General features: G+C 39.3%; 1 protein-coding gene across 1 annotated transcript in view; it reads left to right on the forward strand.

The window, feature by feature from the left end:
- Positions 1 to 15,642, forward strand: part of LOC139535371 (transcription factor Sp7-like) — a 61,932-nt gene that overhangs the window by 33,511 nt on the left and 12,779 nt on the right. The window lies entirely within an intron of this gene.

The raw sequence follows: 15,642 nt of genomic DNA on the forward strand, positions 1-15,642 counted from the left end.
GGTTCCAGTCTTGACTCAATCTCTTGCACTTACATAAATCGTATAACATACTGTATAATAATGTAATAGATGCCATTTAAATCAAATCAAATGTTATTTGTCACATACGCATGTTTAGCAGATGTTATTGCAGCTGTAGCAAAATGCTTGTGAGTTTTATCCAAAGCAACTTACCAACATGTGTGCATCAACGGTCCTAGAGGCAAATTTGTTCCATGGGTAGAAATGAACCTATGTATCAAATTTCGAGACTCTATTCAATTCAATTTTTCAAATTTTTTTTTTTTTTTTTTTTAAAGTTTAAAAAAAAAAGTTTTTCTAAGTCAAGCGAGAAGGCGGGGCTGACTTTATGAAGTCAAAGGGAGTTTAAAGCGCCCCCATTGGGCCGAGTTGCACCACGTGTGATCAGATATAATTGCCCACCAACTTAACCATACCATCAAGCTTGGTCTCTGTCAGAGTATGTCAGCGGAGTTGAGCGGCTGGAAATCCCACTCATCGCCAAAAAAAATCAGTCAGCGCTCACAGGAAAAAAAACTTGCCGCTTCAAATTCATTCATTTTTTGTTAAAAAATATAATTGAACAACCACCCCATGTAACAGTTGATATTGAAGTAAGCTATTGTAAGAAGCTTCAACATTTCAACGTGGTAAACAAGGACATATCTGCTGATATGCGGCCGCTGTGTTAAAAAACAACAAGCTTTTTCTCTAATCTATTGATGATCAGATACTTCAGTTGTAACTGTGGCTCTGTTGCTCTCACATTTGACAGTTAATAGACAACTTTAGCACAGTTACAAACTTGCACTCCTCTTTTTTTAACAATGGCCTATATAAAAATCTAAGCATCTCCGGTGCTGATGCGTGGCCTCATTCTTTGTCTTTCTATCAATTACACGGGCTGTGTGACCTATTTCTTGGTCGACTCATATCAACATCTCTGCACATTTGAGGTTGGGTAGGCTAAATAAATACAACAGAATAGGTCTAATTAAAAGAACAGTGATGAAGGAAATGAAAAATGCTAGGAAAAGCATGACTAGAACTCATGGCTGAGAAGCACCAGAGCCGGACAAATTGCGCATGATCCGCTACTCGCTTCACTCCAGCTCCACTTGGCTCATATCCTCTGGTCTCTGTCAGTCTTGACTTTTCTGAGCTATAGCTCTCCAAAGATAAAAAAAAAAATGCAATAATAATTCCTATAATAAGGACAGAAAGGGAGAAACGGGCTTGGAACCCTAAAAATAGTTGCAAGCAGCAACGACCCGAGTCCTTTTCACTTTCTCAAATATAATGCTTTATTTCATAAAATTAGGTTCAGATACAAAACCAACAATCCCTCACTCTCTAGGGATGTCTATCTGAAAGTGACAATGGTGGGATTTTAACCTGGGCCTCATGGGTGTTTAAGATATCAACTTAATTTATGGAACACAAAAAGATCTTGGTCTATAGATGCTGTAAACCAAGTTTCAGAGACATCAGTTTAGTGATGTCTGAGGAGATTGTTTAAAACCTTTTAGGGCTAAGCGTCCCTCTAGCGGGACAACTTCCGGTGAAGCTGGAGGGCGCCCAATTCAAATAAATAATCTAAAAAATTATGGATATTAAACATTTAGGTACATATTAATATATTGGCTGAAAGCTTACATTCTTGTTAATTTAACTGCACTATCCGATTTACAGTAGCTATTACAGCGAAAACATGCCATGCGATTGTTTGAGGACGTCACCCCACATCAAAATATTTTTGAACCGGCACAGGTTTCATAAATTCACAAATAGCGATTTAAATATTCACTTACTTTTTGAAAATCTTCCTCTGATTTGTCATCCAAAGGGTCCCAGCTATAACACGTAGTGTCGTTTTGTTACCTAAAATCCTTCTTTATATCCCAAAATGTCTGTTTAGTTGGCACCATCGATTTGAGTAATCCACTCGTTCAACATGCAGAGAAAGGAATGCTACGCCTAAACTTTGTTTCAACAAGTCAAAATATGTTTCTATCCACTCCGCAGATACCCTAAAATGTAATCAAACTATAATATTTCTTACGGAAAGAAGTATGTTCAATAGGAAACCAATTTTAGCAGGTGCGTCCTGTCTTCATGGCTCACGCCAACACGAATTTCCAAGACTGTGTCCCTGTACTAAAACTGATATTTCTTATTTGTTTTTGAAGTTACAAGCCTGAAACTTTGAACATAGACTGCTGGGGAGCAAATCTTCAATATGACCTTATACTTGCCATTCTAAGAGGATGGTCTCTCAAAAAGAAATATTCTGGTTGGTTCTTCTTTGGATTTTCTCCTACCATATCTCTTGTGTTATATTCTCCTACACTATTTTAACATTTCTACAAACTTCAAAGTGTTTTCTTTCCAATGGTACCAATTATATGCATATCCTGGCTTCAGGGCCTGAGCAACAGGCAGTTTACTTTGGGCACATAATTCAGGCGGAAATTGAGAAAAAAGGGGCCTAGCCCTTAAAATTATCAATTTGCGGGGGCATCCCGAGTGGCACAGCGGTCTAAGGCACCACGTCGCAGTGCTTGAGGCATCACTACAGACCTCAGGCTATGTCACATGACTGGGAGACCCATGAGGCGGCGCACAATTGGCCCAGCGTCGTCCGGGTTAGGAGAGGGTTTGGTAGGCCGAGGAATGTAAAGGAAAATACATGAGAGAGAGAGAGAGAGCTTCCATTGATTCCCATTATGATTCCATCAGTTCATTTGGAATCATAATGGGGGGAATCAATTATGATTCCAACTGCTTTTCCTAATGTCATAATTACATTGGGGAGCCAATTCAAAAGACAGTTAAAGCCATTTGGTGCATGCAGCATGGAAGGTGCAGACGCAAGGCCAAGCATACAGACAGACAGACTGGCATCACTTTTTAGTTAGTTTGGGAGTCACGATAGATTAAATGAGTGGCATATTGAAAATCCATAATCTACCCTTCGTAACCTGATTATCCTGCATTGCATACATAGATGGGGCTTCAAGCATATGATAAAGACTAGATCTAACGTTCACTGCCCACTTTCTAAAAAGCAATAAGAAGCATTAAGTTGCTTTGAATTTGGGTGGAACTCGACATTTTCTCATTGATGGTTTTTATGATTACCAATAACTGTTCACATCAAACAGATATTTTCAGTAGAAATCCAACTCTCTAATGATGTGTCCCGACCTCTCCCCAGTCCCCATTGCCTACCTTAAACCTACCCCTAAAAGCCAAACCTCAAAACAAAAGTAGAAAATAAAACTGAAACAGCTTTCTGGAGAGCTGTTAAGTATTTAACACAATGTCTAATTATAGCCGTGACTGATTGGGAACTTTAAATGAGAACACGCCAGAGATTTTAGATGACTAAGAACTTGTATAAATGTGCAGAAAACAGACCATTGAGTCAACTTAGCAACACGTCGTCTGGTATAGATGCTGTACCTAACCCTATCATTTGACTTTAATGTAAAATGTCTAGTATTAATGGAAACAGAAAGGAAAAGGAAAACTAAGTTATATGAGAAACACTGCTAAGAGGAGAATCCCTCAGTGTCAGGAGTTTGTTTGCCACGTGATGGATATACTGTTTGTTTGTAGAGCACATATGAGTGAAATAAATATATGCAGGAAAATTCCCCTCACTTTTTCTCAAGCCTTTAGTTCGACTCCAGCTTGCTCTCTTTGTGTGGCATTATAATGTTATTTACGAGATTCTTCAAATTATTTGTGCACTACTATGTGTCAAACTGTGACTAATGTTATGACACATAGCAAGTATTTCAAGCAAATCATAGGTAACTGTGTGTGTGTGTGTGTGTGTGTGTGTGTGTCACGCCCTGGCCTTAGTTATCTTTGTTTTCTTTATTATTTTTAGTTAGGTCAGGGTGTGACATGGGGGATGTTTGTGTGTTTTTGTCTAGTCTAGGGTGTTTGTATTGTCTAGGGGTTTTTGTAGAGTTCATGGGGTTGTGTTCAGTGTAGGTGTTTATGTAAGTCTATGGTTGCCTGGATTGGTTCTCAATTAGAGACAGCTGTCTATCGTTGTCTCTGATTGAGAGCCATATTTAGGCAGCCATAGGCATTAGGTAGGTTGTGGGTAATTGTCTATGTCTTGACGTTAGTTGCTTGTGTCTGCACTTTCGTTTGATAGCTTCACGGTCGTTTGTTGTTTTGTCTAGTTTGTATTAGTGTTCGTGTTTGTTTCTTCTTCTATTAAAAAGAAGATGTATTTATATCACGCTGCGCCTTGGTCCTCTCTTTCACCTAACGACGATCGTGACAGTGTGTGTGTTCATATACATCCCAGTCTTTCTATGCACTGCCTCTGATTGGTATGAGAAAATAAGGAGTGAAGGTCAGTTGGGGAACAGACTGCTTAACATAGTGGTGTGTTCATGTGAGGGCCAGACTCTTCAGACCATGCCTTGTAATTGAAAATAAGGACTCAAATTCTATGTTTATTTTTTACAACAATTTTAATCTTCTGTCCTCTCTTGAGAAAAGAGACGGCCACAATGACGGTGGAAACGTGACTAGCCTGTAGAAGACTATACTGAAACTAAGACTTCTTTATTTATTCAGAAATGTATAGACTAATCAAATCAGCTATTGTAGCCTTCAGTATAAACACAGGGTTATATGTTTTAAATACAAAAAGTATACTGTACCTGTGTTCTCTCCACTTAAATCATGCCAGGTATAACAAGTTAATTAACTTTTTAGCGCATGGTCTAGTTTCCTGAATTTCCACCTGTCTGACGTACCCAAAGTAAACTGCATGTTACTCAGGCCCAGAAGCTAGGATATGCATATAATTGGTATAATTGGATAGAAAACCCTCTGAAGTTTCTAAAACTATTACAATACTGTCTGTGAGTAAAACAGAACTGATATGGCAGGCGAAAACCCAAGGAAAATGCATCGGGAATTATTATTTTTTCCAACTCCCAGCCACTTCAAATGTGAAGCTTTTGAAAACTAAGACTTCCGTCTCCCAGATTGCAGTTCCTATGGCTTCCACTAGATGTCAACAATCTTTATACATGGTTTCAGGCTTGTTTTTTGAAAAACCAATGAGGACTACTACATTTAAGTCATTTTAAGTCATTTACTACTAGTTTATCCAAGCGGTGCACAAAGGCAAAAGTAGTCTCTTTGTGTACGAGGGAGCGCTCTTCGCTATTTTCCTTTCCTATTGAACATACTAGTCTCCGTATGAAATATGATCATTTATTTAGATATTAAACTACCTGACGATTAATTAGAAACGTCGTATGACTTGTTTGGACGAACTTTACCGGTAACTTTTGGGACGTCTTTGTCTACATGTTGAACGGGTGGATTTCTGAACTCAATGACGCCTACTGAACGGACTTTTTGGGATATAAAGAAGGACTTTATTGAACAAAACGACCATTCATTGTGTAGCTGGGACCCTTGGGATTGCAAACAGAGGAAGATCTTCAAAGGTAAGTGATTTTTTTTTATTATCGCTATTTATGATTTTGTGATGCCTTTGCTGGTTTGAAAACATATGTTGCTGTGGGGCGCTGTCCTCAGATAATCGAATGCTATGCTTTCGCCAGTAAAGCCTATTGTAAATCAGACAACGCGGTTCGATTACCAAGATTCTAAGCTAAAGAATCATGTATGACACTTGTATTTTCATGAATGTTTAATATTACGATTTTGTATTTTTGTCACGACTTCTTCCGAAGTCGGTTCCTCTCCTTGTTCGGGCGGTGTTCGGCGGTCGACGTCACCGGTCTTCAAGCCATCGCCGATCCATTTGTTTTGTCTTGTTTTCACACTCACCTGGTTTCAATTCCCTAATTACATGTATATGTTCCCTCTGTTTCCCCCATGTCCTTGTCGGGAATTGTTTATTTGTAAGTTCTTGTGCTATGTGTTACTGGTGCGCTACGGGTTTTGTACCCATGAGTTTGTTGTTTTATATGCCGTTAGTTTTATATATTAAACTGCTCCGGCTATTCACCACGTTCTGTTCTCCTGCGTTTGAGTTCCCTGCCACCAGTTACGCACGCTTTACAATTTAGAATTTGGTGCGCTCCGATTTCACCGGATGTTGTCGAATTTGATACACAGTACCAGTCAAAAGTTTGGACACACCTACTAATTCAAGGGTTTTACTTTATTTTGACCATTTTCTACATTTAATTAAAAAATATATATTTTACCTTTATTTAACCTTTATTCTACATTGTAGAATATTAGTGAAGACATCAAAACTATGAAATAACACACATGGAATCATGTAGAAACAAAAAAGTGGTAAAAAAATGAAAATATATAGACTCTTCAAAGTAGCCACCCTTTGCCTTGATGACAGCTTTGCACACTCTTGGCATTCTCTCAACCAGCTTCATGAGGCATGCATTTCCAACAGTCTTGAAGGAGTTCCCACATATGCTGAGCACTTGTTGGCTGCTTTTACTTTAATCTGCAGTCCAACTAATCCCAAACTATTCTCAATTGGGTTGAGGTTGGGTGATTGTGGAGGCCAGGTCATCTGATGCAGCACTCCATCACTCTCCTTTTTGGTCAAATAGCCCGTACACAGCTTGGAACCATGTTTTGGGTCATTGCCCTGTTGAAAAATAAATGACAGTCCCACTAAGCGCAAACCAGATGGGATGACATATGGCTGCAGAATGCTGTGGTAGCCATGCTGGTTAAGTGTGCCTTGAATTCGAAATAAATCACTGACAGTGTCACCAGCAAAGCACCCCCACACCATCACACCTCCTCCATGCTTCACGGTGGGAACCACACATGCAGAGATCATCCGCTCACCTGCTTTGCGTCTCACAAAGACACAGCGGTTGGAACCAAAAATCTCAAATAAGACAAAAGGACAGATTTCCACCGGTCTAATGTCCATTGCTCATGTTTCTTCGCCCAAGCAAGTCTCTTCTTCTCATTGGTGTCCTTTAGTAATGGTTTCTTTGCAGCAATTCGAACATGAAGGCCTGATTCATGCAGTCTCCTCTGAACAGTTGATGTTGATTTGTCTGTTACTTGAACTCTGTGAAGCATTTATTTGGGCTGCAATCTGAGGTGCAGTTAACTCTAATGAACGTAACCTTTGCAGCAGAGGTAACTCTGGGTTTTCCTCTCCTGTGGCGGTCCTCATGAGAGCCAGTTTCATCATAGCGCTTGATGGTTTTTTGCGACTGCACTATAAGAAAATTGTAAAGTTTTTGAAATGTTCTGAATTGACTGGCCTTCATGTCGTAAAGTATTGATGGACTGTCGTTTCTCTTTGCTTATTTGAGCTGTTCTTGCCATAATATGGACATGGTCTTTTACCAAATAGGGATATCTTCTGTATACCACCCCTACCCTTGTCACAACACAAAGGATTGGCTCAAACGCATTAAGAAATAAGGCACACCTGTTAATAATTGAAATGCATTCCAGGTGACTACCTCATGAAGCTGGTTGAGAGAATGCCAAGAGTGTGGAAAGCTGTCATCAAGGCAAAGGGTGGCTACTTTGAAGAATCTCATATATAAAATATATTTTGATTTGTTTAACACTTTTTTGATTACTACATGATTCCATATGGCTTATTTCATAGTTTTGATGTCTTCACTATTATTCTACAATGTAGAAAATAGTAAAAATAAAGAGAACCCCTTTTCCAAACTTTTGACTGGTACTGTACACCGAACAAAAATATAAACGCAACATGTAAAGTGTTGGTCCCATGAGCTGAAATGAAAGATCCCAGAAATGTTCCATATGCACAAAAAGCTCTCAAATTTTGTGCACAAATTTGGTAACATCCCTGTTAGTAAGCTTTTATCCTTTGCCAAGATAATCCCTCCACCTGACAGGTGTGGCATATCAAGAAGCTGATTAAACAGCATGATCATTACACAGGTGCACCTTGTGCTGTGGACAATAAAAGGCCACTGAAATGTGCAGTTTTGTCACACAACACAATGCCACAGATGTGAAGTTTTGAGAGAGCGTGCATTTGGCATGCTGACTTCATGTATGTCCACCAAAGCTGTTGCCAAAGAATGTAATGTACATTTTTCTACCATATGCTGCCTCCAACGTTGTTTTAGAGAATTTGGCAGTACGTGCAACAGGCCGAACAACCGCAGACCACGTGTCATCACGCCAGCCCAGGACCTCCTCATTTGGCTTCTCCACCGTAGGAATCGTCTGAGACCAGCCATCCGGACAGCTGATGAAACTGTGGGTTTGCAAAACCAAAGAATTTCTTCACAAACTGTCAGAATCAGTCTCAGGGAAACTAATCTTCGTGCTCTTCATCCTCACCAGGGTCTTGACCTGACTGCAGTTTAGCGTCGTAACTGACTTTATTGGGCAAATGCTCACCTCCGATGGCCACTGGCACTGCCACACCCTGATCAGTTTCAACTGTCCTCATTATTGTCTCCACCCCCTCCAGGTGTCGCATGTTTTCCCCAGTGTATTTATCCCTGTGTTTCCTGTCTCTCTGTGCCAGTTCGTCTTGTATGTTTCCAAGTCAACCAGCATTTTTCCCGTTCTCCTGCTTTTTGTATTCTCCTTTTTCTAGTCCTCCCGGTTCTGACCCTTGCCTGTTTCTGGACTTTTTACCTGCCTGCCTTGACCACGAGCCTGTCTGCCACTCTGTACCTCCTGGAGTCTGGTCTGGTTTTGACCTTTTTGCCTGTCCACGACCATTCTCTTGCCTACTCCTTTGGTTTAATAAACATTGTAAGACTCCAACCATCTGCCTCCTGTGTCTGCATTTGGGTCTCGCTTTGTGCCCTGATAGGCAGACTGGAGAAGTGTGCTCTTCACGGATGAATCCCGGTTTCAACTGTGCTGATGATCTGAAACATACTGAATTGGGAGATTTCCAATGTTCAACAGTAGTACAGATTTTTGGAATGGGTGACAGGAGTGTATTACGTTTGCACTGACAAGTCCTTTATTATTATCTATTATGTTGAATCCCAATTATACTTTTGTGACATTGTGTTTTGCCCCTGGCCTGTGTTGTGGCTTAGTTCATTCAGTTTTTTAACCTCCGTCTTTGCTCTTGAGCATAATACTCTAGGCTAATATAATTAGCCTGCAGCTATTCCTTGCACAGGTGAATTGAGAAATGTTATTGTGCCTTCAGAAAGTATTCACACCGCTTGACTATTTTATTGTGTTACAGCCTGAATTTAAAATTGATTAAATCACTTTTTTTGTTACTGGCCTACATACAATACGCCATAATTTCAAAGTGGAATTATTAATTAAAAATGAAAAGCTGAAATGTCTTGAGTCTAAGTATTCAACCCCTTTGTTATGGCAAGCCTAAATAAGTTCAGGAGTAAAAAAATGTGATTAACAAATGGATTAACAAGTCACATAAGTTGCATGAACATGAGTTTTGAATGACTACCGCATCTCTGTACCACACACATACATGAACCTGTAAGATCCCTTAGTCGAGCAGTGAATTTCAAACAGATTCAACCAAAAAGACCAGGGAGGTTTTCCATTGCCACAAAGAAATGCACCTATTGTTAGATTGGTAAAAAAACCAGACATTGATTATCCTTTTGAGCATGGCGAGTTATTAATTACACTTTGGATGGTGTATCAATACAGCCAGTCACTACAAAAATACAGGTGTCCTTCCTAACTCAGTTGCAGGGGAGGAAGGAAAACGCTCAGGGATTTCACCACGAGGCCAATGGTGACTTTAAAACAGTTACAGAGTTTAATGGCTGTGATAGAAAACTGAGGTTGGATAAACAACATTGTAGTTACTGCACAGTACTAACCTAATTGACAGAGTGAAAAGAAAGATGCCTGTACATAATACAAATATTCCAAACATGCATCCTGTTTGCCACCAAGTACAAATCCAATACAACCCATCACTGAGGACCACTCTCCATATTTTCAAGCATAATGGTGGTTGCATCATGTTATGGGTATGCTTGTAATTGTTAAAACTTCTTATGGCTGCAGGGGCAGTATTGAGTAGCTTGGATGAAAGGTGCACAGAGGTGGCCAGAGTAAACGGCCTGCTCCTCAGTCCCAGTTGCTAATATATGTATATTATTATTATTATTGGATAGAAAACACTCTGACGTTTCTAAAACTGTTTGAATGATGTCTGTGAGTATAACAGAACTCATATGGCAGGCAAAAACCTGAGAAGAAATCCAAACAGAAAGTGGCAAATCTGAGGTTGGTCGATTTTCAACCCAGCCCCTATTGAATAAACAGTGGGATATGGGTTACGTTGCACTTCCCATGGCTTCCACTAGATGTCAATCGTCTTTAGAAACTTGTTTGAGACTTCTACTGTGAAGTGGGGGCGAATGAGAGAGGACTGAGCCAGGTGTTTGGCAGATTGCCACAGGCTCTGAGGCGTGGTCACGAGAGAGTTAGCTCTCGTTCCATTGCTTTTCTACAGACATAGGAATTCTCCGGTTGGAACATTATTGACGTTTTATGTTAAAAACATCCTAAAGATTGATTCCATACATCGTTTGACATGTTTCTACGGACAGTAACGGAACTTTTTGACATTTCGTCTGCAACTAGGTAACGCGCTTCATGACTTTGGATTTGTTTACCAAACGTGCTAACAAAAGTAGCTCTTTGGACATAAATTATGGACATTATCGAACTAAATCAAACATTTCATGTGGAACTGGGATTCCTGGGAGTGCATTCTGATGAAGATCATCAAAAGTAAGTGAATATTCATAATGCAATTTCTGACTTCTGTTGACTACCCAATATGGCGGATATCTTTTTGGCTGCTTTGTTGTCTGAAAGCTGTACTCAGATTATTGCATGGTTTGCTTTTTCTGTAAAGTTTTTAAAAAATCTGACACAGCGGTTGCATTAAGGAGAAGTGTATCTATATTTCCATGTCTAACAATTGTATTTTCATCTACATTTATAATGAGTATTTCTGTAAAATGATGTGGCTCTCTGCAATATCACCGGATGGTTTGTAACTAGTGAACATAACGCGCCAATGTATACTGAGATTTTTTTATTTTATATAAATATGCACTTTATCGAACAGAACATATGTATTGTGCAACATGAAGTCCTATGAGTGTCATCTGATGAAGATCATCAAAGGTTAGTGATTCATTTTATCTCTATTTGTTCTTTTTGTGACTCCTCTCTTTGGCTGGAAAAATGGCTGAATTTTTCTGTGACTTGGCGGTGACCTAACATAATCGTTTGTGGTGCTTTCGCTGTAAAGTCTATTTGAAATCGGACACTTTGGTGGGATTAACAACAAGATTACCTTTAAAATGGTATAAGATACATGTATGTTTGAGGAATTTTAATTGAGATTTCTGTTGTTTGAATTTGGCGCCCTGCACTTTCACTGGCTGTTGTCATATCGATCCTGTTAACGGGATTGCAGCCATAAGAGGTTTTAAGGAATGGGGAGTTTTTCAGGATAAATGTATGGATTGGAGCTAAGCACAGGCAAAATCCTATAGGAAAACATGGTTCAGTCTGCTTTCCACGAGGCACTGGGAGATGAATTCACCTTTCAGCAGGACAATAACCTAAAACACAAGGCAAAATCTACAGTTGCTAATCACGAAGTCCGTGAATGTTCCTGAGTGGCCGAGTTAGTTTTGAATTAAATCGGCTTGAAAATGTATGGCAAGACCTGAAAATGGTTGTCTAGCAATGATCAACAACCAATTTGACAGAGCTTGAAGACTTTTGAAAAGAATAATGGGCAAATGTTACACAATCGAGATGTGGAAAGCTCTTAGAGACTCAAAGCTGTAATCGCTGTCAAAGGTGATTCTAACACGTATTGACTCAGGGTTGTGAATACTTATGTAAATTATATATTTCTGTATTTCTTGTTCAATGTATTTGCAAAAATTTCTAAAAACATATTTTCCCTTTGTCATTATGGTGTATTATTGTGTGTGTGTAGATGGGTGAGAGAGAAAAATATATTCAACCCATTTTGAGTTCAGGCTGTAGCACAACACAATGTGGAATAAGTCAAGGTATATAAATCAGAGTATGTGCTGGAGCGGAGCTTGCCCATTTTTACTGGAGCGTGGAGCGAGATTCCCAAAGGCTGGAGCGTCGGCCTTCTCGCCCCGCTCTAATTTCGCTCCAGTAGCACTCACTTCACGAGCTCAGGGCTTGCCCGCCACAGGATGCATTTGTAGTCTACTTATGTGCTGCTATAGCCCTTTGCTTTAGCTACTGTCATGAAGTTCGCAAAATATTTTCATAAAAAAAACTGATAAAACACACAGTTGCTAAATCTAGGTGACTTACAAAGATGTAGACCAAGAGCAAGAGAGGGCAGTAATGTAGTGTCCACAACTAAATAATCATTGTGGAATCAGAAAAGACACGTATCCCAAAAGCATGATGGTGTACTTATACTATGTGCACATGCTAAAATAAAGGAAGGAGGTGGGTAGATAAGTACGCGTGTCATTGTAGCAAAGTATTTATAAACTAAAAATCAGATCTCTTAAATGTTTCGTTTATTTTAGTCTATATGTATATTTTAGTCTATATATTAGTCTATATATAATAGGCAATAATCGGTTTTAGCCGAATAGGCCTGGCATATTCCCACTTCCCGTTTTTGATTGGGTTATTTTCCCTAAAAACCTATTGGCCTACCTATAAAAATTAAATTGTAAAAACTCTGAGGCATATTCTCCGCTGCTGGCCGGCTCTCCAGGCACCATTGCAAGAGCCTGAAGCCACAGACTGGCCAAACTCATTGTTTCTAAAAATGTATCAAAGGCACTAATAAGTCATTTTTCGTTTAATGTGTATTTAATTCTAAGCAAGTCACAGCCTATATGCGCAATTTATAGACTATAATGATTTAATACAACAAAATGATGTTTAAATACTGAGCTCTTTATGTCCCTACCAGCCTATTGTGTCGCACTAGCAATGCTTCACAATGTATTTCTTTTAGACCTTGAAATAATATAGCCTAAATAATTCATTTCCGTTCCTTCTTACGCTCCCTGTCTGGCTCCTGACATATTTAGTGCTTATATGCTTTTTAGTATGACATGGTATGACATATTTAGTATGACATATGTTCGCTTCTTACATTCACCTTTTCATGTTTGTTCAAATACCTTGCATTCAAATCCGTTTGGTTTCAATACTTAAAAAACAATTGTTAAGTCCAGGTAGTCACAAATATAGATGGGTGTTGGTTAAATTGTGATTTTAATGTATAGAGCGAATTTGGAGCGGCAGTTTTTTTCCCCTTGTGAGCACAGAGCGGATTGTAGGAATGCAGTAGAAAAGCACATGGAGCGCCGGGGCGGTGTGCAAAGACTGCTCCATGAGCGATGAGCAGGCTTTGCAACCGCTGAACTCTGCTCACTTGCTCTGGTATTGAATCATTTCTGACGGCACTGTTATATGCTGTCCGCATTGCACTGCTTTCTGATTTAAGTGATGCATGTTTTTTTCTTATATTCATATTAATTCATTTTGAAAAAAAGGAATGCTTATGTTGACAAAGTGGTCATCTCGAATGAAAAAATGACATTGCATTTGACCAACTACACTGGTCGGAGAATGATAAAGACATGTTGGATATCTAGTGTAGAGTTACAACCTGCAGCAACACAGCACGTGCACTGAGGAATGGAGGGAGCACAAGGGGGTTGAGTTAAAACACTTTTCTGATGGGTATAAAATACTATTAACCATAGGCGAAAATATATACAATATTATTGTGTATATTTGTGAGTTTGGGGTCCCCTGGTGGTCGGGGGGCCGCAGATAGCATATGGACACTTCATAATCAATGGCAAAATGTGTAGATTTGCAGGAAATTTGCTTAAAAACGGCTAAAACAATTCTCAATGACAAAATTTGTAGAATAGCATTATAAAACAGCACATTTTGCTCTCTGCCCATTGCAAAAAAAGTGAAATGCAGAAAGTTAGCGGTTTTCCTACAAAATATTGTTAAAAAAAATGTTGGTGGGGTTGGGGGACGATAGTCCGGCTCTGTTCGCATGCACCGTCTCCTCCACTCTGACGTTCTGTATATGGAGAGAGGCGGTTAGCCAGATGAATACGCCACTGGCACTGACCCGGCACCCCTAAAACGAAGGAACCAAAACAGTACCACGTCGTCTATACTTCTGTCACTGAGTGTCAGTCCTTGTCCATGGTATGTTTACACTCAATTACTATATTTAAAAAAAAGTGGACTGGACATAAGGTAGGCAAACTCCAACTATAATACAAATCAGTCTTCATATTTTGTCTTAATATTTGCCTTGAAATACATTAATTAATGATGGTGATGACTTATTCTTCCACTTATCCTTCCACTTATACTGTATTTTCAAAATACTACTCAAATACCCCTCAAGAGAGGCATAATAAGTAGTCAAACTGTGTAGAATTGCAGGAAATGCGTTTTAAAATGTAATATATATATATATTTATATCAGGTGAGGACCCCGGACACACTGTCTAGTGTTCATCCACCCAATAACTACACAATTTCTCCCTTGCTAGGAACAATTTAAGTTATGTAGGCCATTGCACTCTGAGTGACCTGTACTGGTGATTGGCCTACATTTCAAATGCAAATGTGCTAATCTGAAAACATATTCTCAATCTTCTACAGCCTACATAATTCTGTCGCTATCGTTATTTGTATGCCTGAAACCGTAAATCATTACATTCAAGTATGAATAGAAATCGAAGTTGGACCTCAGATCAAGCGTTAACCGGCGATATCAGACAACCACACAGCGGATATTTTGGTGATGTTGGATTTCTCTTAATGCAATGCAGTGTCCTCTTTGATGGCAGGAGCGGCTTGTGGATTTGACAGCTAGCTATAACGCAGTTCCACCTCCGACACCCAACCACTCTGCAGATGTCGGCAAGAGCGGATGTGATTTAATAGAGCCACTAATAAAGGAGGACAGGTGGTGAAAATTATGCTCTATAAAATATACCTTTCAAGAAAGACACAGGGTTTGTATGAGGTAGCCTACTAATCACAGCTATTTGAAAAATAAAATAATGGAGAAATAATGTCGTAACAGATCTGGAGATGGATTTAAGTAGGCCTACAGCTGTGTTGGAGTATAGTAAATATTTCCGCATGTAGGTCTATCTATTAAAATCGTCAGGCATTTTCTTTCTGGAGACTTGGGCCTAAACGAGGAAACAAACTCTTGTTTTTACTCCAACCACTAGCTTAAAAGCCGTGTTCTGAATGTATTTTATTTGATGGCAGTATTTATTTTGTTGTTGTAATTTCGAGCAGTTGAATCCTTTCAATCATTAGAGATCATGCCTACAAAAGCATTTAACTGCGTTTCAGAATATTGAAAACAGAAAGCGGGTTAAAAACCCAACAATAAAACCTGTGAAGGAAATCGTAAACCCGACCGGCTTAATTTATTGATTTATTCATGGCCTGCATGTTCCTTTGCTTTCTGGATGAGTGTCACAACAACAATATCGAAAGCAAGCAGCTTTACTGCTATTAATAACAACATTATTATTATTGACCATAGTAGCTTAGACCCAAATGTATTATTCATTGTTCGGGGTAGGCTACAGTTGA

Source organism: Salvelinus alpinus, chromosome 12 (genome assembly GCF_045679555.1).
Source record: "Salvelinus alpinus chromosome 12, SLU_Salpinus.1, whole genome shotgun sequence".
Taxonomy (NCBI): Eukaryota; Metazoa; Chordata; class Actinopteri; order Salmoniformes; family Salmonidae; genus Salvelinus; species Salvelinus alpinus.